The 27,466-nt window shown below is 39.5% G+C and overlaps 2 long non-coding RNA genes across 16 annotated transcripts; both read left to right on the plus strand.

The window, feature by feature from the left end:
* The first annotated feature begins 1,145 nt into the window (after positions 1-1,145).
* On the plus strand, positions 1,146-15,143 carry LOC146688880 (uncharacterized). Of its 14 annotated transcripts, none has more exons than XR_014915924.1 (6): positions 1,149-2,108; positions 2,638-4,030; positions 5,056-5,073; positions 5,584-6,520; positions 7,557-12,891; positions 14,657-15,143. It is a non-coding gene; the product is annotated as an uncharacterized LOC146688880 (long non-coding RNA). The 14 variants fall into 14 exon arrangements; XR_014915928.1 differs by having other exon boundaries at positions 1,150-2,108; positions 6,079-6,520; XR_014915926.1 differs by having other exon boundaries at positions 1,146-2,108; positions 2,638-6,520; positions 14,657-14,701; positions 14,884-15,143.
* Positions 15,144-19,601: 4,458 nt separating this feature from the next.
* LOC146688881 (uncharacterized) lies at positions 19,602-25,595 on the plus strand. Of its 2 annotated transcripts, XR_014915930.1 has the most exons (3): positions 19,629-23,343; positions 25,109-25,153; positions 25,336-25,595. It is a non-coding gene; the product is annotated as an uncharacterized LOC146688881 (long non-coding RNA). The 2 variants fall into 2 exon arrangements; XR_014915929.1 differs by having other exon boundaries at positions 19,602-23,343; positions 25,109-25,595.
* The last annotated feature ends 1,871 nt before the right edge of the window (positions 25,596-27,466 follow it).

Here is a 27,466-nt window from a genome sequence, read left to right on the forward strand (position 1 = left end):
GAGTCTATTGTGACCAAAAACAGCACATGCACTATGCTGCGGGCTGGGGGGTTTAATGGGCGAGTGGTTTTGAAATGGCGGGCCTGCATATCTCTCTGAACTAACAGGACACTTTTTTGCACCTCGTTTCAGAGTTAGCATGCATTTGGGGTTTTGTTAATATCAAATAAGGCAACCGGTTAGCCAAACAGCATGTTCACCTTCTTCCTGAAGTTAAGAAATAACGTTTGTATGCTGAATGCGACTCTATCGCCAGGGGTTGCTAGCATGATGACATAAATAAAGGAAGCAGCTACCTCGGCTTTGTCCAACACCACAGATTCACATTTTATATGTTGATTGTGTTATCTGTAAAACTGCTAAAGTGATTTAAAAACAAAAACCAGATTGTAGGGTTGCAGGAGGTTATGTGTGGTGCTTTCTGGGAGTCCTGAAGGCAGTTGATACATTTCATTGTTTTCAATGGACTAAACAAACAGTTTGGATTTTGTTTACTTTGGACAGCAGCAGGCTATGGGGCGCCGTTTGTAAACTGAAACATGCCGAAATTAACAGCAACATTTTTCCACATTTAGCTCTAAATCTTACAAAAACATGTTTTTTCGAGTCATTTTTTACAACATTTAGTAAAATATTTGTAACTTTTCATATTTAAAACAGGATTTTAAATGTTAAATCTAAATGCTAAATGTTAAATCTAAATGTTAAATGTTAAATCTAAATGCTAAATGTTAAATGTAAATATTATATTTAAATGTAAATGTTAAATGTTAAATGTAAATATTATATTTAAATGTAAATGTTAAATGTTAAATGTAAATATTATATATAAATCTAAATGTTAAATGTTAAATCTAAATGTTATATATAAATCTAAATGTTAAATGTTAAATCTAAATGTTATATATAAATCTAAATGTTAAATGTTAAATCTAAATGTTATATATAAATCTAAATGTTAAATGTTAAATCTAAATATTATATATAAATCTAAATGTTAAATGTTAAATCTAAATGTTATATATAAATCTAAATGTTAAATGTTAAATCTAAATGTTATATATAAATCTAAATGTTAAATGTTAAATCTAAATGTTATATATAAATCTAAATGTTAAATGTTAAATCTAAATGTTACGGAAAACTAAATATTTAGCTAATATGCAAATTTATTGTACGGGTCAACGGAAATACCAAAATAAAAGCTTCAAGAAAACCTCCCGCGCTAAAGTGTGCCGGTCGCGGTCAGGTTCTGTGTTTGCGCTCCTCTTACGGTCACTTTTGACTGCCATGAGCTGCTTCGACTATTCCCTACCAGCATGTTCAGCGATTTAGCTGAAAACATTGGAAGAGCCGTTTTGTCGGCCATCCAACGATTCAGCGGTAATGCACCCTCGACCTCACAAACGCCGCAGCACTTGGTAAGTTTATTGTATAGCATTTTGGACGGGTTGATAGCAGTGTTAGCAAAACTAGCAAAGCTAAATTACTTAGCTAGTCCTCAATTATTTCTCTCAGTCAGAACATGGTATGAAATGTTTAGGTGGAAACTAGCAAGCTAACTTCCTGTTAAAGCAATGTTAACAGTTTTTGATATTCACGCTGTTGTTATTTTAAATAAATATGTAGGCCAATAAGTACAAAATCCAGAGAGCTACACAACATGGGATGGTTCATTTACAAAGAAGTGGACAATTTTACAGAGCTTCATTAACTCTTCCAGTCACATATCCTGAAAAGGTTGAGTTAAATTGATTGTCCCCGGTGAATGGGAGGTGTCTGTTTACCTCGGAGATTGAGTGGCAGTCCACAGAGAAAAACGTTGGTCAGATCTGTCTTCATCTAATCCCAGCTAACTGAATTTTGTGTTTCTTCAGTGTTTGGCGGCATGATGTCGAGGATGTGCCGCTTCCCAACCACTGATGGGAACCACCTACGAGTGCTGGAGCAGATGGCTGAGAGTGTCCTGTCTCTAAACGTTCCCAGACAGCCTTAGATGTAAACTGGGATGGTTTGCATCAAAGAGTGAAGTTGCAGGAAGGACAGTGAGCACCTTCAAGTCAAGGGCCGTGGTCTTCAGCAAAGAAAGAGCAGAGTCCTGTCTGCAGGTCAGGGATGACTCGCTGCATCAAATGGAGAATTTTGGTACCTCAAGGTCTTATTATTGGCTTCCTGTTAAATCCAGAATTGAATTCAAAATCCTGCTCCTCACATACAAGGTCTTAAATAATCAGGCCCCATCTTATCTTAATGACCTTGTAGTACCATATCACCCTATTAGAGCACTTCGCTCTCGCTCTGCAGGCCTACTTGTTGTTCCTAGAGTATTTAAAAGTAGAATGGGAGGCAGAGCCTTCAGTTTTCAGGCCCCTCTTCTGTGGAACCAGCTTCCAGTTTGGATTCGGGAGACAGACACTATCTCTACTTTCAAGATCAGGCTTAAAACTTTCCTTTTTGCTAAAGCATATAGTTAGGGCTGGACCAGGTGATCCTGAATCCTCCCTTAGTTATGCTGCAATAGACGTAGGCTGCCGGGGGATTCCCATGATGCATTGAGTTTTTCCTTTCCAGTCACCTATTAACAGACCTCTCTGCATTGAATCATATCTGTTATTAACCTCTGTCTCTCTTCCACAGCATGTCTTTTATCCTGTCTTCCTTCTCTGACCCCAACCGGTCGCAGCAGATGGCCCCGCCCCTCCCTGAGCCTGGTTCTGCCGGAGGTTTCTTCCTGTTAAAAGGGAGTTTTTCCTTCCCACTGTCGCCAAAGTGCTTGCTCATAGGGGGTCATATGATTGTTGGGTTTTTCTCTGTAGCGCCTTGAGGCGACTTTTGTTGTGATTTGGCGCTATATAAATAAAATTGAATTGAATTGAATTATTCACAAATGAAGGGAGAACAGAGCGGGAGGTTGACAGACAGATTGGGGCTCTGTTGTTTTGAAGTAAGAGTTAAGCATAAAAGTGAAGCTGTTGATTTATCTGTCAATCTACCTCCCCACCATCAACTATGGTCGTGAGCTTTAGATAGTGACAGAAAGAATGAGATGGCAGATATAAGTGACAAAATAACCCTTCTCTGAAGGGTAGGCAGCCTTTGCCTTTGTGATAGGATGAAGAGTTCAGTCATTGGGGAGGCATTTGGATTAGAGACACTGCTCCTTCACATCGAAAGGAGGCAGCTGATGTGATTCTGGCATGTGATTTGGATGCCTTCTGGACACCACCTGCATGAGGTGTTTTAGGCATGTCCTGGAGGTAGGAGGCCCCAGGGCAAACTGAGGGCTCGGTGGAGAGATTACATTTCACAGTTGGCTTGGAAATAATTCAGTTTTCCCCCAGATGAGCTGGAAGAGGTGGCTGGCAAAAGGGAGGTCTAAGTTTCTCTCCTTAGATTGACCAAACCCATGACTTTGAACGTGGATATATAGGACAGGGAGGATAAATAAAAGGATGTTACATTAAACCAGTGGTTTCCAAACCTTTTTTTTTTTTTTTTTTTTTTGCTAGGCCCCTGTTTGTTTTACAAGAAAATCTTCGCAGCCCCCCGGCACAAACACATTCTCAAACCACACACAGCCATTTATTGTTTTCAAACTCCACTGCAGTTTCTTTCACACCTCAAACCTTTAAAAAACCAAAAGCAAACAAATAAAAGTAAACTACAATAAATTACAGGTTGGAACAAAATAAACTAATACCATCTTTATTTTAAGCGTAGTTGTTTCATTCCCCGTTTGTAAGAATAATTTTTCAAAACATGCCTCTCTGTGCAAAGTGGGTTTAAAAACATAAAACGTGATTTGGACAGGGGAAATGGGTTTTGGTTTAGACACAAATACATATGATTTTAAAAAAATCTTCTTGTGATCACACATACTTCTTTTTGTGCCTCTAAAACATCCTCGTTTGTCTTTCCAGAACAGACATATGATGTCGTAACTGTCGGAGCACCGGCCTCTCACTGCCAGGGTTTCTAAAAATGGCGTTCTGAGGAAGCTCATCCAGAAGTTTGAGGAAGCAAAGAAACAGTAAGTTGAGAGTAAAGTCGGGCGTCACATTAGGGCTGGGCGATATGGCCTAAAATCCATATCGCTGTATAATTTGAAGCACGTGCGGTAATGATATATATCAGGAAATATTCTTTTCTTCTGTATAACATATTTTCCACACTATATGGCACACTTAATTAATTTTCTCAAAAATCGAAAGAGTGCCTATGTATGAATTCTGGTTGTGCTTACTGACCTCGAACCGATTTTGGCGTGCAGACATCTGTTAAAAAATGTTTTAGTACTACTTTGGTAAGCTGCACTGCTTGATGGATTGTCAGAGCATTACGGCTGCCGTAGTGAGGAGCTTCATGGAGTAATCTGGGTCCAAAACTCCGTGGGCTTCAGCTCCCAAAGTCGGATGAACACTGAGAGTTAAAAACGGTCTAAATTCTTTCATCTTTAATAAAATCATCAACCTTGCTGCTTTACCAGGTGTAACAATTAAGTTTAACATCCATGCATCAATGAAAACAGAATTTATTAAATTTAACGGAGTTACAAGTTAACAGGAAGTTAGCTTGCTAGTTTCCACCTAAACATTTCATACCATGTTCTGACTGAGAGATTTTTTAAACTAATTAAAACGTACAGCTCTGCTACCACTTCCAACATAAATGAAGACAGAAAAGTAAACAGCAGTGGCGTTTGCAGGGTTACTGAAGTTGGACTACCTGGTATATAATGTTGTGCTACGTGATTGCTAGCGACACAGGTTTGTTAGCATAACATTAGCACAGTGAAGCTGGAGGATGAACGCCAGCTTCACTTTTTTCCACTTGATAAAAGTTAACGTGAGGGATTCTGGTGGTTAGGGACAAATGCAATGGCATAGCGATGACCTCTGCTCCTGTTTTGGGTTTTTATATTTTGCTTTATTCGTCTTGTGATTTGTATTTAAACAGTCGTTTTTGGTCATCTTGTTTCTTCAATTTCTGCATTAATACTTCAGTTCCCATTTTATGGCTTCCTCTTAATTTTGCTTTTGTTACTTTTCCAATCAGCGTAAATGAGGAGGAATGGTGAGTCCTTGCACTGCTTTGCTTGTTTTCATTTGACTGAACTAACTTCATTAGAGTTATTTGATATTGTATTTTGCACTATCCTACTGTATATTACTGTAATAGTAGTATTCTTATTGTATATATGGTATATCTTATTCCTCTGTTCCTCTGTCTCTCTTGCTGCATTGAGTATGTGTATGACTAAAGAATTTCCCTCGGGATAAATAAAGTTCTTCTTATCTTATCCTTAAGATTTGTACAACAAAGTATTTTCAGTTTTAAGCTGGAAGAATGGGGTTTTGCACAGCTTATCATGTTAATGCAAGGAAAAAAGGGCACGTAGCGCATCGGTGATGTGTTCACTAATATAGAACTAAAATGTGTGTTACCTTAAAATGAGCAAATCCTTTGTCACAAAGTTGTATATGAATACTGCTCATTGTATAAATTCAGTCATTTTAAAGTCTATCAAAAACAAGTCAAATCCTGACAATATTAATGAGACGTTTCTAAAATTCTTCTACACAGATGGTCTGAATTTGTGAAGCGAGTGGTATCGCTCTCCGTCCCCGGCAGTCGGCTCCTCCTTGTTTTTTCTAAGCCACGATTAGGCTCGTTGAGAGCAGGCATGTGCATGCAGACAGTGTTTGTTTTTACATCTGGTGGGTAACGTCCCTCCCTATATTTTTGGAACAGTACCTCTGAAGCTTGATTTAGATTTCTGCAGGAAATTTACGTTCTAACTTCAGATGTAACACCTCTTAACACTAAACCGGTCCATTCCACGCTGTTGTTTCCAGTTACAGCGTATATTTCCTGCTGAAGCATATTTCAGGCATAAGACAGAAACATTACAAAAATATACACCTGCAGGCCACTCTATTGTCTTTATTTGACTAAATGCACTAAATTGCTGCCACAAGCTTTTGAACACATGTACCTAATAAAGTGGCTGGTGAGTGTAAGAGTATCCTCAGTCCCAGCTTGGATAAAGACGTGTCTGTGTGTCTTTGTTCCCTGCAGTAGTGCCCTCTCCAGCTCAGTCATCATCCACATACCCCAGGACACTGTCCGAGCCAAAGAGATCATCGCCCACGTCAACACGCAGAAGACTCAGGTCAGCTATTACGCAGAGGCTATCTCAAGCTGCCAAAGACCAATCGCTCGCCAGTCTGGCTGACAAGGTACTAAAAGTGTTTGACGTTACGTGGGGACGCTTCATATTTCATTCATACCCTCTTCCTTTCAGACCCGTCAGCTGGTGACAGTGTGCGGCTGCAAGCTGCTAGCTTCAGCTATTTAGGCCCTGAACGCAGTACGGGGCGAGTACATCGCAACCAAAGCTTCTCCTTCCGCTGAGTCTGAACAAGTAGTGCTCCGCAATGACCAGGATACGCTGAGAGCAAAGTACAGCGGTCACAACAGCCAGTCGTCACTGCACGTGGACTGGCACGAAGAGGAGTGGGTGAGTTGATCAGCAGTTATTGGCTGTTTTCTGATTCCAGATTTTTTATTTCTTTAGCATGAGAACAGACAAGCTTAGTTTCTTGGCACACATTGTGGATACAGCTTAATATCTTAACTAGACTCTGAACTCTGTTTTTCTTTTCTTGTTGCTTCTTCTTCTTCTTGAGTCATCCCTCTCATGTTGATTTCCAGCTCAGGTCACTCCTTACTTTTAAGAAGTTGGAGGATTCGTGAGCAGATTTTTCCTTCACCATATCAGCCGACTTTATTCTAGAGAAAATACTCTTAAATGACTCTTCTTTAAAAAGTGTTCAGTGTTTTATGTCTGGTCTGTGTGTCATCTTTGTCTTTACAATGTTGCAGCAATACTGTAGTAATGATATGATATGATATACCTTTATTAGTCCCACAAGGGGAAATTTAAATGTTGGTTTAGTGTAAGCTCAGCTTTTTAACTAATGTAAGAAGTGTTATGACTGACTCGTTTTTAATACCTAAATCTGGCCTCAGTGCACAAACCTAAATGAATCGGTACATATGAAAGCGCCCAAGTCACAAGCTGTGTTCAAGGACATGGATAAAACAAAAAGGTTCAAATTTGTGCACAAAAACCCCACAAATCAGTGTCACTGTTTTAAAATCTGCTGCGAGACCGCTCTAAATGTCAGCTTTTTCTTTACGTAAAGACTGGGGTCTGTAACATATCAGCTCGTTTCTTATTTATTAAAGAACATGCCTGACACCAGGCTTTTGAGTTAACGGCTCCATTAGATCTCTGCAAGTATTTTTAAGTATTTTTAGGTTCTTTCCAGCAGGATTTGTGGCTAGTTCTGGAGCTTGACCCTAAAAGATTTCAGTGTGTCGGTGCTTCTGCTTTCCCTGTTGTCCTTCTGTTCCGTCTTTTTTTCTGTTTCTGTCAAATTTAAAAACAACTGCACTCTGAAATACACACTCTTTGCAAGATGTTGTCTAAACTAGTGGTTAGAAGGCATATTTGTGTTTGGTCTCTGATGGTTTATTTACACTTTTTGCAGGCCACGCCCACGGACTACAGAGCCACGATGAGCAACAAAGCCAAGAAGTCTATGGACTTCCTGCTGATGCAGGACACCGCCCCGACGATAGCCACGGACGTGTCACTGCAGTACCGCCTCGACATCGTCTTCTGCCAAACGGTCACCTACACATATTTTAATTATTGAATGTCTGAGCTGATGCGTTTATCCTGCAGTGACTCAGAGTGAAGGAGAAGGCCAAGAAGAAGTGTAAATATCATAAAAGCAAGGAGTTCAGAGCTCTACGACTTAGTGTCTTTATGGTATTTATGTGTGTAATGGAGACCAGGGGTTCCATTACCCTTACTTGTATTTTTATTAATTGACTGACTGATTTGTATTTAAAAACCATAATGAAGAAAAACACACACTGGTTGATTGTGATCTTTATTAGGTTTTTTGGGTTGTTATTTAAGTGACTCGTGAAAGGTGAAGAGACAGGGGGACTGGCCATCCTACCTGTGTCAGGAAAAGAACCCGTGTTAGAGCTGTTCACATTTAAACATTTGTCTGTAACCTAAATTAGTTGTATATGTAAAAAGAGAAGTGTTAACAGTACTCACTTTGTAAAGAGTAAAAGCAGCTCAATCACCTGCTTATGAGCTCCTGGAGCAAACCAATGTGCCAGGCTAGGGGAGTGTGTGTTGGAGTGATTTTGTTAAAAGTTGTCATTATTGTGCTTGGACCTTGTCTTGAACTGTATGTTCAGATATTTTTCTGTTCCTCCCCCACATGTAGGATGTTGGGGATGTTACTAGCTATAGTTTTCAACTGCAGGCCCAATCTATGTAAGATTCTGGTTTCCTTATTTGGTAAGGAATGTTCACTTCCTGCCCTTTACAGTATGGGCTCACCATGTAAATGGTGGACTGTTAAAGAGGTTAAGCCATATACGAGGTTGAGGGGAGATACCCTTTTATGACTAGAGATGTGGTTAAAACGTTTGTAACCAGGAAGTCACGTATACAGACACACATACACTCTCTCTCACACACACACACACACACACACACAGTGCCTTAGCTTTTACCACACAACATATGGGGTTTACAATGGGCGGTTGTGTAACTGTTTTCATTCAATAAAAGGCTGGAGTTGGAGTTGTCTGAGTTTGGGTGTAGAGCTTGCAACTCTGAGAATCTGACCAGGCTTCCCCTGCACAAGTAAAAACCAATCGAACTCTGATTGTCTTACTTTGTTCTGAGTCAGCGAGGGCTGAAACCTAACTGTGTGGTTAAGGTGTTTTAATGCAGCGGTCCCCAACCGCCGGGCCACGGACCGTCGTTTGGTCGAGAGATGAGGCTCGGGTGTGAAATGTATGGTTTTCAGAGTTTTTATCGTTATTTTGTTATCGTTTTTATCGTTAACTCTGTTTTCCTGGGTCTTTCACGTGTGTTATGAATAAATCTTCTTTTTTTCCGGTACCGGTACTAGTTTTATTTTGTTGTATTTATCTGTGACACCTTAAAGGCCGGTCCATAAAAATATTGTCGGGCATAAACCGGTCCGTGGCGCAAAAAAGGTTGGGGACCGCTGTTTTAATGTATATAGAAGAGACTGAAGTTTATATGTTAATGAATTATTTATAGGACTTGTTCCAAATCTTCATGTCTATGATGTGCTATATCAGCCCATTCTCACTCCCGAGGCGTAACATGTCGACGTTTTGTCACGTCCCGCAGCGTTCCTGAGGAACGCGAAAGGAGACCTTCGGCGTTCTTATTGTACGCGGCGGGCTATGGCTGGAATCCAGTGCAATGACGCTCCCGCGGTAATAGACGTTCCAGCCCTGTATTCCAGCCCTAAACCTAACCTTATCCCTAGCCCTGACCATAACCTTATTCCTGACCTTAACCAGGACTTTAATGATGTTAAATAGCGTGTTTCTAAGCGATTTGAAGAAAAAGAGCAAACATGTGTAGATTCAGTCCAGACGGTTCTCATATTTCCTCTTTTTTCCGAGGTCGTCATTTAGGAACGTGGTGGGTAGCCAAAAACGTAATATGGTGAAGATTTGTCACCTAGCGTAAAATGTAACGTAATATGGTGACGATTTGTCACCTAGCGTAAAATGTTACGCTTTGGGAGTGAGAACGTGTTGGTTATATTGTAGTGGTTTTCTTATGGGGAGGGTTTTGTTTTCCTTTGGTTTGCTGACCCCCAGACTTGGTCTATTCCAGATGCTCACCTGAATCAGGTAGAGTATGACAGGAAGCCATTTGCTTTTCAGAAGGGTTGGATTCTTTGCTGTATCACCATGTGTTCTCATTAATAAAGTACATTTTACTCCAGTCTCGTGCTATTTTAGTGGAAGTGACCCATGACCGTCGGCCAAAACTGACAATATGACTATTAAAAGTCTGAGTAATACTGTAATTTTCTGCTGCTCATTCCTGTGCAACATCCCATTTGGCCTCCCGTCATATTTCTTTTCAAGATTTTCTTATTTAATCACTAGTGTACATATATTTATATTTATAGATACATATATATTTAGTCATCTTTTCTCTTTTACCACGTCTCTCTAATATTTTGCTCTTTACTATTTTTCTATTTTTTATTTTATTATATTTTATTATATTTCTACTGTACCATGCTGCTGAGTGACTGCTGCTCGTCAAACACATTTCATTGCAATGTTGACCCTGTGCTAACTTGCATATGACAAATAAAACTGAAAACAGTAAAGGCAAAGGGAACACATCAAGTAAGGATTTCACACTCCCACTCACAACGGCACTTTCAAAGCATAAAGCCAAATATTTCAAAATTTCATTTTGAGGCATTTTTAAAATGAATGTGTTTGAGTTTCATTGCTCCAAAGCAATGTTTTCATATAAGCAAGACAACAACCAGTTTGCAACCATGTAAGTACAGTCCTCTATTGTAAACAGACGTGTTGGCAATCTGTCTGCGTTTATAAATTAGACAACAGTTATTTGCAGATCTTCATCAATCTGCCTGAGAGTGATTGCAGTCGGTCTGAGTTGGACTGCAACTGTTTTGAGTCAGGTTGCCTCCAAGGAGGCAGTTTATTATTTTCCTTTCCTAGTTGGAGAGATGGCTGTTGTTTTGTTTTTACTGTAGTGTGCTGGGCCATTAATGGCTCAGGGGCTGCAGCGTATCCGCGCCAACACCTAAGGCCAACGTGGAATCACCGGTCAGACTAACATAAAGAAAAAATCTGTTAAATTACACATTTGTATTCATTAAGTCACAGACAATGAAAACAAGCAGAAATCAAGATGTAATATTTTTATAATTTTATTGATGTTAAATTAAAGTCCCAGCTTAGTTATGTTGTCAGTGCAAGTCACTTCAATCTGTATAGCACCAAAGGAAACAATGGTGTTTTCAAGGTGCTTCACACTGTAAGGTAACAACTTACAGTATTAAAAAGAAAACCCCAAAAGAACAAACCCCTCTGAGCAAGCACGAGGCGACAGTGGGAAGGAAAAACTCCCTTTTAAGAGGAAGAAACCTTCGACAGAACCAGGCTCAGGGCGGGGTGGCCATCTGCCGCGACCATTCCTGGGGATTTCAAAAATGACTTGATCTGATCTAAATGTAAAACTAGCTAATTTAAAGTGTCCAGTGAGTTTTAGAAAATATCTTGCTGTTGATATCACGATGTCACTATAAAGGGGAAACTTTGTTTCCTCCCTTAAACCTCCCAAAAAATGCACGCACCGATGAGAAGCACTTAGATATGCAACTTGGTTCTGTGAATATCTTTCTTTTGAAAGTTTTAACAATATCTTCATCAAGATCTTGGACGTTTAATTGCCAGAATGTCACAATAACCGCTGCATGCTTCCATCTTTTACAGAGGGATTTGAAAACCCTCTCGCTGAGTTTCTTGAACTTCTCTGGGGGGATTTTGTCGTATTCTGCCCTGATTTCAGTCCAGATTTTCATGGTAAGCCGGTTGGAGATAGCTTCAGCATCTTCAATGATGAAGACTGTGCCTGATTTTTTTGCAACCCGGGAAATCAGTCCTTCCACAAAGCTTTCCACTGAAAGTCTGCATCTTTCTTTCTTTTCATATGATTCCAGTCTATCGATAATTGTTACTGCCAACAGGTGTTCTTGGAATACTGAAGTAGTTATGATATTAAACATTGGTTGTCCCATTAAATTCATTGAATCCTCCTCCCCACTCCTCCCCAATGATATTAGTGACACTTTATGTAATTTGTCACAAATATCAGTGAAAATGGCATTAGCAATGCAGTCAAAATAATTCTGCACTTTTCGGTCTAAATGCAAATCCATCCACTTGAATTTGTCCAAGAGTAGATCCAACAAACGTTTTTGGTGAGAATGAGGGCACTTTAAAAGTTTACCAAGCTTTGAAAGCACAGCCTGAATTAATGTCTCTAACCACCTTTCAAAGTCTAAGGTGTTTTCAGGTGGCTCACAGTCTACAGAAGATCTGTGATTCTGTATCTTTTTATATGACTCCGTTTGACTTATGTTTGTTAACGGTGGGATGCTGGCTTCATGTTCAACACAGGATTTCTGCTGCTGGGGATCTGGAATTGGATTGTTTTCTGCTTTTGCAGCACTGTGTTGGTCAGCATTTTGACAGCGTTCTTCTGTGTTAGCTGTTTCTTGGCTGTTAGCATCTATATTCTGTGCTGTATCAAACTCCTGCTCAGCAGAATCGTCCAAAAATTTCACAGGTGACAAAAACGTTTTGCCAGTGGTGGTGTGGACAGAACAGTTTTGATGTACAGGGGAGTTCTGGGAAGACCTCAGTGGTGATACTGCTCCTGACTGTTCACACAGGTCCATTACGTCCTCTACAAAACCTGCAAGCCGCTTAGCGGTGGAGCAATCCGGATAGCCTGAGGTAAGCTCTTCCCACTGCTTGTACGAAAAATCACTGAACAAGTTATTCAAGAGGGATACTAAAGCATGTACTGTAGAATTATCCCGATTGGTCTGAACTGTTTCATCATTTGTCATTGTGTTACAGTTTGAGCTTGCCATTTCACTTTTTTGTTTTTTATGCCTAAAATGTTGTTTTGTGTTAAACTCCGTGTTTGAACGTTTAAAGCGCTGCTGTCCCGCTGTATGAATGCGTTTCAACTGAACAGCCAGGTCTATATATAAGGTCGGTTTCTTTGTAACGTCACCAGTCAAAGGACTGGCCCGGCTCGTCATAACGAAAGGGGGCGGGACAAATCTGTTGCTTAGCAACTGAAAAAAAGGCACACCGCGCTGAATGCTACATCCGTCCTGCGACGGTACACCGCCTCCGCACCACCGTTTAAACATGAAGTGTGGATGTTAGAAGATCCCAAATATGGTGAGCTACTGGAAAATTACTCACGTTTTTGTTCTTGAGAGTGAGCGATAATAAGCGACATTTTATTGAGAAATTACAGTAGTCTGTCTGTTTCTCTTCATAGCTCTTTTCAAAACACGGTTACCTTTGGTTTGTTTGGCTCGCAGCTTAAAACGTAGTTTCAGTGTTTTTTCGCCTTCTGTGATTAATTCTGGTTTGCCTGCTTTATGGAGCTCAAACCAAGGCAAAATTGAAGTATCAGTATTTAAATGTAAATAGACTCAAACTAGGAGTGGATCAAAGGGGGTCCTTTCAGGTGCCAAATCTCCACTGCTAACATTTTATGCATGTTTAGCTTAATTGTAGAAAAGGTGCTTGTAATAATGTTTGGGTGAATAGGTGAATGAGGCATGTTGTATAAAGCGCTTTTTAATGCACGAGCAAAATACAAAAACCCTATATAAAAAGCAGTCAGTTTACCATTTATGTATTTGTTCCATTGAACGCTTCTGTGAAAATCAATTTGATACTTGTTCAAATAAAAAATTTGAATCGATTAGTTGTTTTCTCAACATTTATTAATCGACTATATGCAGAAAACTGTGACACTGTGGAACCCTTATTTTAAAGACCTCGTAGTTTGATAGTTTGCTCCCTGACCGTGGTTCTGCCAGAGGGTGCTTCCTGTTAAAAGTGAGTTGTTCCTTCCCACTGTATTGAGGTTTTTTCTTTTTAATTGTAGACTTTCTACCTTACAATCTATACCACCTCGAGGAGAATGTTGTTGTGATTCAGCTCTGCATAAATACAATTAAATCGAATTAAGTGGGTTCAGCTAATTTGTGAAATAAATGTGAGTGACACGGTAAGTAATAGCCTGCATGTAACTCATTGTAAGAAGAGCAATATCGCCCCCTCCTGGTTCAACTTTTTTTTCTTTGCAGTAATCTTTCCAATAATAATACATATGCACTAACCTCATGCTTGCTGTTAACAATAGCCTAAAGACATAAAATCAAGTTTAGTTTTTTTCTTTAAGTTTATGTTTTTTATATGGTTGGCATTTATTTTGTTTCTTTTTAATAATTATATTGATTCTATTGATTGTTTGCCAAGCACTGAGGTCTCTGCTTAGACTGTGCTACTGGGATCACTGATTTAAAAATGAGGCAAAAGCACCAAAGTTGTGCTCAAAAACAGTACAGTGAGCTACAACCTGTTGCTGTAGTAATTCTAACACACTTATTGTTTTTAAATACATACATGTTTAGTTTTTTTAAACCTAATTATATAATTTTTTTTGCAAAAGTGTCACCTAAACACCCAAATATACGTAATTCAAAACTTACTTTAATTATTACCCATTTGGCTGGTAACATGGACCCAGTCTGATGGATAGTTACTGAACAGATAGTCTTTTCTTTAAAGGCTGCAGTCAAAGCAAATCATTGTAAAAACAAGACAAGTCAATAAAAAACAAGTAATAACTATAATATTAAACTACAATAGAGAGAAAATCCAGTAAATATAATTATATTATGTAAAAAAATATACAAATATTTACCTCTAATTTAAAAAGACATTACAAGGGTACTAGTTTCATTTTAATCTAAACATAATCTAAATTGACACTAAATCAGTTTAAATATTACAGCTGAAGGTGATTTTAATAAATGTACTGCTGCTTGACTTTGTTTTACTACTGCAGTATAATTTATCATGTACAAAAGCTCCAAATGTTGTTTCTCTGACTTAATGTTCTGATGACGTTTGTGTTATTTTGCAGGAAATAGTCAGGACCCAGATGAACCTGTGCTGGAATTCAGTGTGGGTGAGTAATATGAGCATTTATGAAGGCTGTCCATGACCCGTAATTAAATTTAGCGTCATTAGTCTTATTTTGTCTCTCAGTGCAGGTATGTAATGTGACAAAACCTCTAATGATCTGATATGTTTGGGATGGATGGGCTGTGAATTATATAGTGAATTGTCTTATTTTGTCGCTCTGTGCAGGCTAGGGCCTATTATATGCTGTAGCCTGAAGGCAGCTGAGTTGCAGAGGATGGAGTGATCACTGGCTTTCTACTTACAGGGTGGTGGGTCTCAGAGGACAATTGCTACCCCTGTTGAAGTGAACAACGTGTGGAGTGCAACTGGCTTTGTGGCATAGCTGGCTCTGGCCTTGGACTGTGTGTTTTTACTTTGTACCTAAATGGGACACTGGACTTTTAACTATTATTCATTGTGTTTATAAATAAAATTTTAGAATTTTATTGACTGTCATCTTTTTGCCCACGGCGGAGACGGTTGGTCAGACCTAGAATCTCTTTATGTGTGTGTGTGTGTAACATCAGCAGGGTTTTGCATAAAAGAGTGTGAGCAGGTCAAAAGGTCAATTCATTTATTGTAGTTTTATGGCAGCACCTTCTAGTGGCCTTGAAGCAAACAGTCTCCTAACTAAGCCATGGCATCTCCGGTCTCTCCTACTTTTGTGTGCTGTGCTGGAGGAGCAGCATTGGATCTAGTGATACTGAGTAAGCTGATTAGGACCGGCCTGGAGAAATGTGGTTTGCATGAAGTATCAGGAGAAAAACAACCTTGTATTGTAAAATAATAATACACGAATAATAAATACTTTTCATGACATTCAGATTTCTGGACTCACGAGTTCATAGAACATTAATGTTACGAAACATTGAGATAAGTCTTAAAACTACATTGTATACTTATTATTTATTTACTTTAATCAGATTTGACTGGTATTTTTAAACATTAAGTTTTTGTTCCTTCAACTATTGTATTTAAGCTTATGACTCACTCACAGTATGTTTATATAACTGTCTAAAAAACAGTGAGGATGTGGCCGCAGTGGCTGAGAAGCAAGAAGTTTGCTTTTTCTTTTTTTTTTTCTTTTTTTTTAAATTGGGAAGCATAAATGAACATACCAGAAAACCCTGCACGAAGGAGCCATATTTGTTTTTTGTGTGTGCATAAGATGAAGCTTTAGTATTATTACACATATGATAATGGTGTTAGCATGCAACACACAAACTCAAGTGGTGTTGCCAAGATAGTTGCTGACTGGCAAGAAACTTCTAGAAGAAATCTGGTGACAGTCCAAAGCACAAATGAACATGTTTAATACTCGTGCAAGACCCTGCGGGAAGGTGCCAGATTGCTGTATTTTGTGTGAATCAGGAAAAGTGCACGGTGATGACTAAAGCTTATAAAACATCTCTCTCCTTATGTGTGCATATATGAGAAAGAAAATTCTGCCAAAGCAACTTTAGCTTCTTGCAAGCATCAGTACACAAAGGATGCTAACACAAAGCTAGCCAAGAACCAAGAGTGATTTTAAAGTTGAACGTATGCCGACCCCAGCAGCCAAAGGGAGCTCAGGGGAGAGCTTCTTGGGGTCCAGTGATGTGTCCTGAAGAGACAACATGAGCTCTCCCTCCTGTAGGCCCACCCCAGCAGTAGGTGCTGTCTGTCTCATTCCGAGTTAACTGCTACTCCTCTACATCTAAACGAGCCAGTTGAGGAGGTTCAGGCATCTGACAAGGGTGCCTCTTGAGCGCCTCCTGGGTGAGATGTTCCAGGCATGTCCCACCAGGACAGACAGGACACACCCAGGACATGTTGGGGAGATCACAGCACTCAGCAGAGAATGCCTCAGTGTCCCCCAAATAATGGAGGAGCTGGCTCGGGAGAGTAAGGTCTGGGTCTTCTCTGCTTATGCTACTGCCACCGAAACTAGACACCAGGTAAGCTCAGAAAAATGAACAACCTGTTTAAATAAAGGTTAATTTAAAAAAAAATGTTTGTCATTAGCTAGTCTGTGTACATGTACTTCTTCTCCAGTGTTGAAAATGTTAAACTCACAACCTGCACATTTTCTGGTTGCATCATCAAATAAATACCCCCAAAAGTAGTCTGAGTACTTTTACACTGGTTTTATGCTGCGATATTTTCAAAGTCTTTCACTGAACACATTCAGTCACACATTGTTCATAATTTATTGGAAGTTTATTGTTTAATGTCCTGTCTAAATAACTTCAGTCACCATTTGTATTCATTAATGAATAACTGACTTCTAATATTAAAAGAAATAGAAACTGTTGTGCTGTTGTTCACGTAGAAGGGCCTGCTTCTGGATGTCCAGACTTTGTGCGTCAGTGGGAAGGTCAGGGTACAGGGTTCGAACCTCCTCATGAGATGTCGTATCTGCTGGATAAAAGCAAGCTACATCACATCAGGGATTGTCCTAGAGCTGCCCTACAGTAACAATCAACTGACTAATATATGAAATACTTGCAGTAGCACAATAATAAACACAAAGCAAAAAAATGTTTAGTGAAGATAAAAAAAACCCATCAAAGTTTTAGTTTGGATAAAGGGAGACAGAGCACCAATCTAAACAAGTCTAAACCATCTACAAAGTGATTGTAGGAGGAAACAACCTTGACTTCCTTTACATAGCTTAGTACTGAGAATAAAAGAAAAGCATGATTAGAATTATTTGTGCTTCTTCTTCTTTCGGCTGCTCCCTTTAGAGGTCGCTACAGTGGATCATCCGCCTCCATCTCTCTATTTCTAGCATCCTCCTCAGTCACACCAACCCCCTGCATGTCCACCTTCACTACATCCACAAATCCAGCACCACAGTTACTCTCTTCGCACCTTATCATAGCCTTCACTCCTACCCTCTCTATGCCTCCCGTCTCCATCCTCTTCAGAGTTGCCTCGCTTCCTTCTCTAATTCAATTTTCATCCAAAGTACTCCTTCTCTCTTCTCAACACACATTCTTCACATTAGCACATTTCCATCTCTATACTTGGTTACTCTCTTCCAGGACAATTTATGTGCCTTGCCATTCATTAAAAATCATTTTCTCCTTAGTGTCCAGCCTCACATACAACTCACTACAAGCCTTTTCCTGTGCCAGTGACACCTCTCTCTTTGCTGTGCACCTAGCCTTTTAGTACTCCTTCCTTCAGCTCCCTGACTATCCCACTCTTTCTTTGCCAGTCTCTTCCTTGAATACATTCCTGAATCTGTTATTATTTGTGCAATGAAAATTAAATCAAGAAAGATTTTGCTTTTACAGTCTCACTGCAGGTTGATACATTATAAGCACGCCTGTGGTTCACATAAGCATTAAAAGCTTGTATTACTCCCTGATGTTTTGCCTGTTAGCATGTGCAGCAGCTGGAGAAGGACTCCTAGCTGAAGACAGGACAGCTTCTCGATGTGCAGATTGGTCGTCTTCTACGCAGAAGCAAAGGAGAAAAACCCCAAATTAAACAGAACAACTACTTCTAATTACAAACAGACGTCTCTCTAAAACCGTGGCAGCAGTTCACCATGTCAAATGCTTTCTTGTCGTGCACAGTGACTATAACAATTAGCCCCACTGGCTGCACTGTCCTGCAGTGACATAAGTTAATTCAGCATTGCTATAAAACAATGAGGCTATTACGTTTGACCTGTACTTGCAGAATACATTCCAAAGCTTTTGTTCCCTAAAGCATTCGTCCTTCTTTGTGAGCAGTTTGTGTCAAAAGAAAAGCCCAGAAACAGGCACCAGTTCAAAGGCATTTCTCAGATGATTTGCTGTAAACTTGAATACAAGCACAGATGAATTGTCACGGGTGTGGAACGGACTCAGGCGCAGACTGAAGTAGCACAGTTCAACGACACTTTATTAATCACACTGGTGCACTATATACACGTGAAGGGGGGGGGGGGAAACACCAGGGTCCCGGGGATCGATAGGCTGGGGAGACACACTTCTTCGCACTCGCTCTGCTCCTCGTCCAAACAGTCTCCACACAAGCAGCTCAGCTCACTCTCCTGCTCACGGGGTCCAGGGGTCACAAAAGGGCTGATCCAGGTAAACCTGTTTACACAGACGAGGGTAAGTTGAAGGCAAACACGGGAACAGTAGAATCGCAAGGAAGCCAGGCAATACTAACGAGAGTTACTCAATATTCCAGCGACGAATAGCTCAGAGCCCCAGCCTTAAGAGCCAGAGAACTGCAATTCACTCGATCAGCTGCAGGTGCGTGGGCCAAGGGCAGGAGCCCAATCAGAGCTCCGCCCAGGCAGACAGGTAGGAGAGACAGAGCGAGAGAAAAACAACAAACAGTTGTGGCCACACTGGGCTGGCCGGGGAGGCACAGGGACCATGACACACGGGATGCTCACAGTGAAAGAAAGCTGGCCCGCACTCCAACCCAAGGAAAGTTTATTCAAACAAGGCTGTAATATGAATGAGCACTGTTTTATGCAGTTCTTCTATCACCAGCATGTTCACCTCCATAGATGTCGATGTTGATACGGTTAATTTTCTGACCGCTCTCTAACATTTTTCTGTTAACATTCCTTGGAAAACCTTGAAGTTAATCTTGCATGGAATACAGTAGTAAAAATCTGAGTGCTGGTGTACTCACACAAGTAAGTGTGCACCTCTATTTATACCCATCAACCTCTCTATTCACACACATCATTTTTCATTTGAGATTCTTCTGTAGGCCTATGTGCTTTTCCTCATTTGTTTGTCTTGGCCAGTTTGTGTAACCAGGAGCATTTCTGCATACCTAACACAGGTTTTGGGGTTGAGAGAACTTTCCAGAGGTTTTTCATGACATTAAGACCAATGTTTTTCCTGCACATTAAACTCTTAGGTGGCCCTCCAGATAGTTTTTTTTTTTTTTACTGACCAGCTTAAGGGGAAAAATACGGTTCTGGAGGGAATCACGATTTAGTTCATCTTTGTATTGCAGTGTGTTCTAATAGCATTACCCTTCATGAATTGGTTTCGATGGCGAGGCACTTTTTGCTCGCTGTAATCATTCCTCTCATTCATAACAGTAATCAAGAGCTGTTTGTTTTGACTGTTTGAAAACAGGCACGAAACACTGGGAACCAGTCATTTTAAATAAATGGTTTTCAGAGTTTTTATCGTTATTTTGTTATCGTTTTTATCGTTAACTCTGTTTTCCTGGGTCTTTCACGTGTGTTATGAATAAATCTTCTTTTTTTCCGGTACCGGTACTAGTTTTATTTTGTTGTATTTATCTGTGACACCTTAAAGGCCGGTCCATGAAAATATTGTCGGGCATAAACCGGTCCGTGGCGCAAAAAAGGTTGGGGACCGCTGTTTTAATGTATATAGAAGAGACTGAAGTTTATATGTTATGGAATTATTTATAGGACTTGTTCCAAATCTTCATATGTCTATGATGTGCTATATCTTGGTTATATTGTAGTGGTTTTCTTATGGGGAGGGTTTTGTTTTCCTTTGGTTTGCTGACCCCCAGACTTGGTCTATTCCAGATGCTCACCTGAATCAGGTAGAGTATGACAGGAAGCCATTTGCTTTTCAGAAGGGTTGGATTCTTTGCTGTATCACCATGTGTTCTCATTAATAAAGTACATTTTACTCCAGTCTCGTGCTATTTTAGTGGAAGTGACCCATGACCGTCGGCCAAAACTGACAATATGACTATTAAAAGTCTGAGTAATACTGTAATTTTCTGCTGCTCATTCCTGTGCAACATCCCATTTGGCCTCCCGTCATATTTCTTTTCAAGATTTTCTTATTTAATCACTAGTGTACATATATTTATATTTATAGATACATATATATTTAGTCATCTTTTCTCTTTTACCACGTCTCTCTAATATTTTGCTCTTTACTATTTTTCTATTTTTTATTTTATTATATTTTATTATATTTCTACTGTACCATGCTGCTGAGTGACTGCTGCTCGTCAAACACATTTCATTGCAATGTTGACCCTGTGCTAACTTGCATATGACAAATAAAACTGAAAACAGTAAAGGCAAAGGGAACACATCAAGTAAGGATTTCACACTCCCACTCACAACGGCACTTTCAAAGCATAAAGCCAAATATTTCAAAATTTCATTTTGAGGCATTTTTAAAATGAATGTGTTTGAGTTTCATTGCTCCAAAGCAATGTTTTCATATAAGCAAGACAACAACCAGTTTGCAACCATGTAAGTACAGTCCTCTATTGTAAACAGACGTGTTGGCAATCTGTCTGCGTTTATAAATTAGACAACAGTTATTTGCAGATCTTCATCAATCTGCCTGAGAGTGATTGCAGTCGGTCTGAGTTGGACTGCAACTGTTTTGAGTCAGGTTGCCTCCAAGGAGGCAGTTTATTATTTTCCTTTCCTAGTTGGAGAGATGGCTGTTGTTTTGTTTTTACTGTAGTGTGCTGGGCCATTAATGGCTCAGGGGCTGCAGCGTATCCGCGCCAACACCTAAGGCCAACGTGGAATCACCGGTCAGACTAACATAAAGAAAAAATCTGTTAAATTACACATTTGTATTCATTAAGTCACAGACAATGAAAACAAGCAGAAATCAAGATGTAATATTTTTATAATTTTATTGATGTTAAATTAAAGTCCCAGCTTAGTTATGTTGTCAGTGCAAGTCACTTCAATCTGTATAGCACCAAAGGAAACAATGGTGTTTTCAAGGTGCTTCACACTGTAAGGTAACAACTTACAGTATTAAAAAGAAAACCCCAAAAGAACAAACCCCTCTGAGCAAGCACGAGGCGACAGTGGGAAGGAAAAACTCCCTTTTAAGAGGAAGAAACCTTCGACAGAACCAGGCTCAGGGCGGGGTGGCCATCTGCCGCGACCATTCCTGGGGATTTCAAAAATGACTTGATCTGATCTAAATGTAAAACTAGCTAATTTAAAGTGTCCAGTGAGTTTTAGAAAATATCTTGCTGTTGATATCACGATGTCACTATAAAGGGGAAACTTTGTTTCCTCCCTTAAACCTCCCAAAAAATGCACGCACCGATGAGAAGCACTTAGATATGCAACTTGGTTCTGTGAATATCTTTCTTTTGAAAGTTTTAACAATATCTTCATCAAGATCTTGGACGTTTAATTGCCAGAATGTCACAATAACCGCTGCATGCTTCCATCTTTTACAGAGGGATTTGAAAACCCTCTCGCTGAGTTTCTTGAACTTCTCTGGGGGGATTTTGTCGTATTCTGCCCTGATTTCAGTCCAGATTTTCATGGTAAGCCGGTTGGAGATAGCTTCAGCATCTTCAATGATGAAGACTGTGCCTGATTTTTTTGCAACCCGGGAAATCAGTCCTTCCACAAAGCTTTCCACTGAAAGTCTGCATCTTTCTTTCTTTTCATATGATTCCAGTCTATCGATAATTGTTACTGCCAACAGGTGTTCTTGGAATACTGAAGTAGTTATGATATTAAACATTGGTTGTCCCATTAAATTCATTGAATCCTCCTCCCCACTCCTCCCCAATGATATTAGTGACACTTTATGTAATTTGTCACAAATATCAGTGAAAATGGCATTAGCAATGCAGTCAAAATAATTCTGCACTTTTCGGTCTAAATGCAAATCCATCCACTTGAATTTGTCCAAGAGTAGATCCAACAAACGTTTTTGGTGAGAATGAGGGCACTTTAAAAGTTTACCAAGCTTTGAAAGCACAGCCTGAATTAATGTCTCTAACCACCTTTCAAAGTCTAAGGTGTTTTCAGGTGGCTCACAGTCTACAGAAGATCTGTGATTCTGTATCTTTTTATATGACTCCGTTTGACTTATGTTTGTTAACGGTGGGATGCTGGCTTCATGTTCAACACAGGATTTCTGCTGCTGGGGATCTGGAATTGGATTGTTTTCTGCTTTTGCAGCACTGTGTTGGTCAGCATTTTGACAGCGTTCTTCTGTGTTAGCTGTTTCTTGGCTGTTAGCATCTATATTCTGTGCTGTATCAAACTCCTGCTCAGCAGAATCGTCCAAAAATTTCACAGGTGACAAAAACGTTTTGCCAGTGGTGGTGTGGACAGAACAGTTTTGATGTACAGGGGAGTTCTGGGAAGACCTCAGTGGTGATACTGCTCCTGACTGTTCACACAGGTCCATTACGTCCTCTACAAAACCTGCAAGCCGCTTAGCGGTGGAGCAATCCGGATAGCCTGAGGTAAGCTCTTCCCACTGCTTGTACGAAAAATCACTGAACAAGTTATTCAAGAGGGATACTAAAGCATGTACTGTAGAATTATCCCGATTGGTCTGAACTGTTTCATCATTTGTCATTGTGTTACAGTTTGAGCTTGCCATTTCACTTTTTTGTTTTTTATGCCTAAAATGTTGTTTTGTGTTAAACTCCGTGTTTGAACGTTTAAAGCGCTGCTGTCCCGCTGTATGAATGCGTTTCAACTGAACAGCCAGGTCTATATATAAGGTCGGTTTCTTTGTAACGTCACCAGTCAAAGGACTGGCCCGGCTCGTCATAACGAAAGGGGGCGGGACAAATCTGTTGCTTAGCAACTGAAAAAAAGGCACACCGCGCTGAATGCTACATCCGTCCTGCGACGGTACACCGCCTCCGCACCACCGTTTAAACATGAAGTGTGGATGTTAGAAGATCCCAAATATGGTGAGCTACTGGAAAATTACTCACGTTTTTGTTCTTGAGAGTGAGCGATAATAAGCGACATTTTATTGAGAAATTACAGTAGTCTGTCTGTTTCTCTTCATAGCTCTTTTCAAAACACGGTTACCTTTGGTTTGTTTGGCTCGCAGCTTAAAACGTAGTTTCAGTGTTTTTTCGCCTTCTGTGATTAATTCTGGTTTGCCTGCTTTATGGAGCTCAAACCAAGGCAAAATTGAAGTATCAGTATTTAAATGTAAATAGACTCAAACTAGGAGTGGATCAAAGGGGGTCCTTTCAGGTGCCAAATCTCCACTGCTAACATTTTATGCATGTTTAGCTTAATTGTAGAAAAGGTGCTTGTAATAATGTTTGGGTGAATAGGTGAATGAGGCATGTTGTATAAAGCGCTTTTTAATGCACGAGCAAAATACAAAAACCCTATATAAAAAGCAGTCAGTTTACCATTTATGTATTTGTTCCATTGAACGCTTCTGTGAAAATCAATTTGATACTTGTTCAAATAAAAAATTTGAATCGATTAGTTGTTTTCTCAACATTTATTAATCGACTATATGCAGAAAACTGTGACACTGTGGAACCCTTATTTTAAAGACCTCGTAGTTTGATAGTTTGCTCCCTGACCGTGGTTCTGCCAGAGGGTGCTTCCTGTTAAAAGTGAGTTGTTCCTTCCCACTGTATTGAGGTTTTTTCTTTTTAATTGTAGACTTTCTACCTTACAATCTATACCACCTCGAGGAGAATGTTGTTGTGATTCAGCTCTGCATAAATACAATTAAATCGAATTAAGTGGGTTCAGCTAATTTGTGAAATAAATGTGAGTGACACGGTAAGTAATAGCCTGCATGTAACTCATTGTAAGAAGAGCAATATCGCCCCCTCCTGGTTCAACTTTTTTTTCTTTGCAGTAATCTTTCCAATAATAATACATATGCACTAACCTCATGCTTGCTGTTAACAATAGCCTAAAGACATAAAATCAAGTTTAGTTTTTTTCTTTAAGTTTATGTTTTTTATATGGTTGGCATTTATTTTGTTTCTTTTTAATAATTATATTGATTCTATTGATTGTTTGCCAAGCACTGAGGTCTCTGCTTAGACTGTGCTACTGGGATCACTGATTTAAAAATGAGGCAAAAGCACCAAAGTTGTGCTCAAAAACAGTACAGTGAGCTACAACCTGTTGCTGTAGTAATTCTAACACACTTATTGTTTTTAAATACATACATGTTTAGTTTTTTTAAACCTAATTATATAATTTTTTTTGCAAAAGTGTCACCTAAACACCCAAATATACGTAATTCAAAACTTACTTTAATTATTACCCATTTGGCTGGTAACATGGACCCAGTCTGATGGATAGTTACTGAACAGATAGTCTTTTCTTTAAAGGCTGCAGTCAAAGCAAATCATTGTAAAAACAAGACAAGTCAATAAAAAACAAGTAATAACTATAATATTAAACTACAATAGAGAGAAAATCCAGTAAATATAATTATATTATGTAAAAAAATATACAAATATTTACCTCTAATTTAAAAAGACATTACAAGGGTACTAGTTTCATTTTAATCTAAACATAATCTAAATTGACACTAAATCAGTTTAAATATTACAGCTGAAGGTGATTTTAATAAATGTACTGCTGCTTGACTTTGTTTTACTACTGCAGTATAATTTATCATGTACAAAAGCTCCAAATGTTGTTTCTCTGACTTAATGTTCTGATGACGTTTGTGTTATTTTGCAGGAAATAGTCAGGACCCAGATGAACCTGTGCTGGAATTCAGTGTGGGTGAGTAATATGAGCATTTATGAAGGCTGTCCATGACCCGTAATTAAATTTAGCGTCATTAGTCTTATTTTGTCTCTCAGTGCAGGTATGTAATGTGACAAAACCTCTAATGATCTGATATGTTTGGGATGGATGGGCTGTGAATTATATAGTGAATTGTCTTATTTTGTCGCTCTGTGCAGGCTAGGGCCTATTATATGCTGTAGCCTGAAGGCAGCTGAGTTGCAGAGGATGGAGTGATCACTGGCTTTCTACTTACAGGGTGGTGGGTCTCAGAGGACAATTGCTACCCCTGTTGAAGTGAACAACGTGTGGAGTGCAACTGGCTTTGTGGCATAGCTGGCTCTGGCCTTGGACTGTGTGTTTTTACTTTGTACCTAAATGGGACACTGGACTTTTAACTATTATTCATTGTGTTTATAAATAAAATTTTAGAATTTTATTGACTGTCATCTTTTTGCCCACGGCGGAGACGGTTGGTCAGACCTAGAATCTCTTTATGTGTGTGTGTGTGTAACATCAGCAGGGTTTTGCATAAAAGAGTGTGAGCAGGTCAAAAGGTCAATTCATTTATTGTAGTTTTATGGCAGCACCTTCTAGTGGCCTTGAAGCAAACAGTCTCCTAACTAAGCCATGGCATCTCCGGTCTCTCCTACTTTTGTGTGCTGTGCTGGAGGAGCAGCATTGGATCTAGTGATACTGAGTAAGCTGATTAGGACCGGCCTGGAGAAATGTGGTTTGCATGAAGTATCAGGAGAAAAACAACCTTGTATTGTAAAATAATAATACACGAATAATAAATACTTTTCATGACATTCAGATTTCTGGACTCACGAGTTCATAGAACATTAATGTTACGAAACATTGAGATAAGTCTTAAAACTACATTGTATACTTATTATTTATTTACTTTAATCAGATTTGACTGGTATTTTTAAACATTAAGTTTTTGTTCCTTCAACTATTGTATTTAAGCTTATGACTCACTCACAGTATGTTTATATAACTGTCTAAAAAACAGTGAGGATGTGGCCGCAGTGGCTGAGAAGCAAGAAGTTTGCTTTTTCTTTTTTTTTTTCTTTTTTTTTAAATTGGGAAGCATAAATGAACATACCAGAAAACCCTGCACGAAGGAGCCATATTTGTTTTTTGTGTGTGCATAAGATGAAGCTTTAGTATTATTACACATATGATAATGGTGTTAGCATGCAACACACAAACTCAAGTGGTGTTGCCAAGATAGTTGCTGACTGGCAAGAAACTTCTAGAAGAAATCTGGTGACAGTCCAAAGCACAAATGAACATGTTTAATACTCGTGCAAGACCCTGCGGGAAGGTGCCAGATTGCTGTATTTTGTGTGAATCAGGAAAAGTGCACGGTGATGACTAAAGCTTATAAAACATCTCTCTCCTTATGTGTGCATATATGAGAAAGAAAATTCTGCCAAAGCAACTTTAGCTTCTTGCAAGCATCAGTACACAAAGGATGCTAACACAAAGCTAGCCAAGAACCAAGAGTGATTTTAAAGTTGAACGTATGCCGACCCCAGCAGCCAAAGGGAGCTCAGGGGAGAGCTTCTTGGGGTCCAGTGATGTGTCCTGAAGAGACAACATGAGCTCTCCCTCCTGTAGGCCCACCCCAGCAGTAGGTGCTGTCTGTCTCATTCCGAGTTAACTGCTACTCCTCTACATCTAAACGAGCCAGTTGAGGAGGTTCAGGCATCTGACAAGGGTGCCTCTTGAGCGCCTCCTGGGTGAGATGTTCCAGGCATGTCCCACCAGGACAGACAGGACACACCCAGGACATGTTGGGGAGATCACAGCACTCAGCAGAGAATGCCTCAGTGTCCCCCAAATAATGGAGGAGCTGGCTCGGGAGAGTAAGGTCTGGGTCTTCTCTGCTTATGCTACTGCCACCGAAACTAGACACCAGGTAAGCTCAGAAAAATGAACAACCTGTTTAAATAAAGGTTAATTTAAAAAAAAATGTTTGTCATTAGCTAGTCTGTGTACATGTACTTCTTCTCCAGTGTTGAAAATGTTAAACTCACAACCTGCACATTTTCTGGTTGCATCATCAAATAAATACCCCCAAAAGTAGTCTGAGTACTTTTACACTGGTTTTATGCTGCGATATTTTCAAAGTCTTTCACTGAACACATTCAGTCACACATTGTTCATAATTTATTGGAAGTTTATTGTTTAATGTCCTGTCTAAATAACTTCAGTCACCATTTGTATTCATTAATGAATAACTGACTTCTAATATTAAAAGAAATAGAAACTGTTGTGCTGTTGTTCACGTAGAAGGGC

The sequence above is a fragment of the Copadichromis virginalis genome, linkage group LG17 (genome assembly GCF_057382275.1).
Source record: "Copadichromis virginalis isolate Kocher_CV1m ecotype Utaka linkage group LG17, C_Virginalis_male_GT1.1, whole genome shotgun sequence".
Taxonomy (NCBI): domain Eukaryota; kingdom Metazoa; phylum Chordata; class Actinopteri; order Cichliformes; family Cichlidae; genus Copadichromis; species Copadichromis virginalis.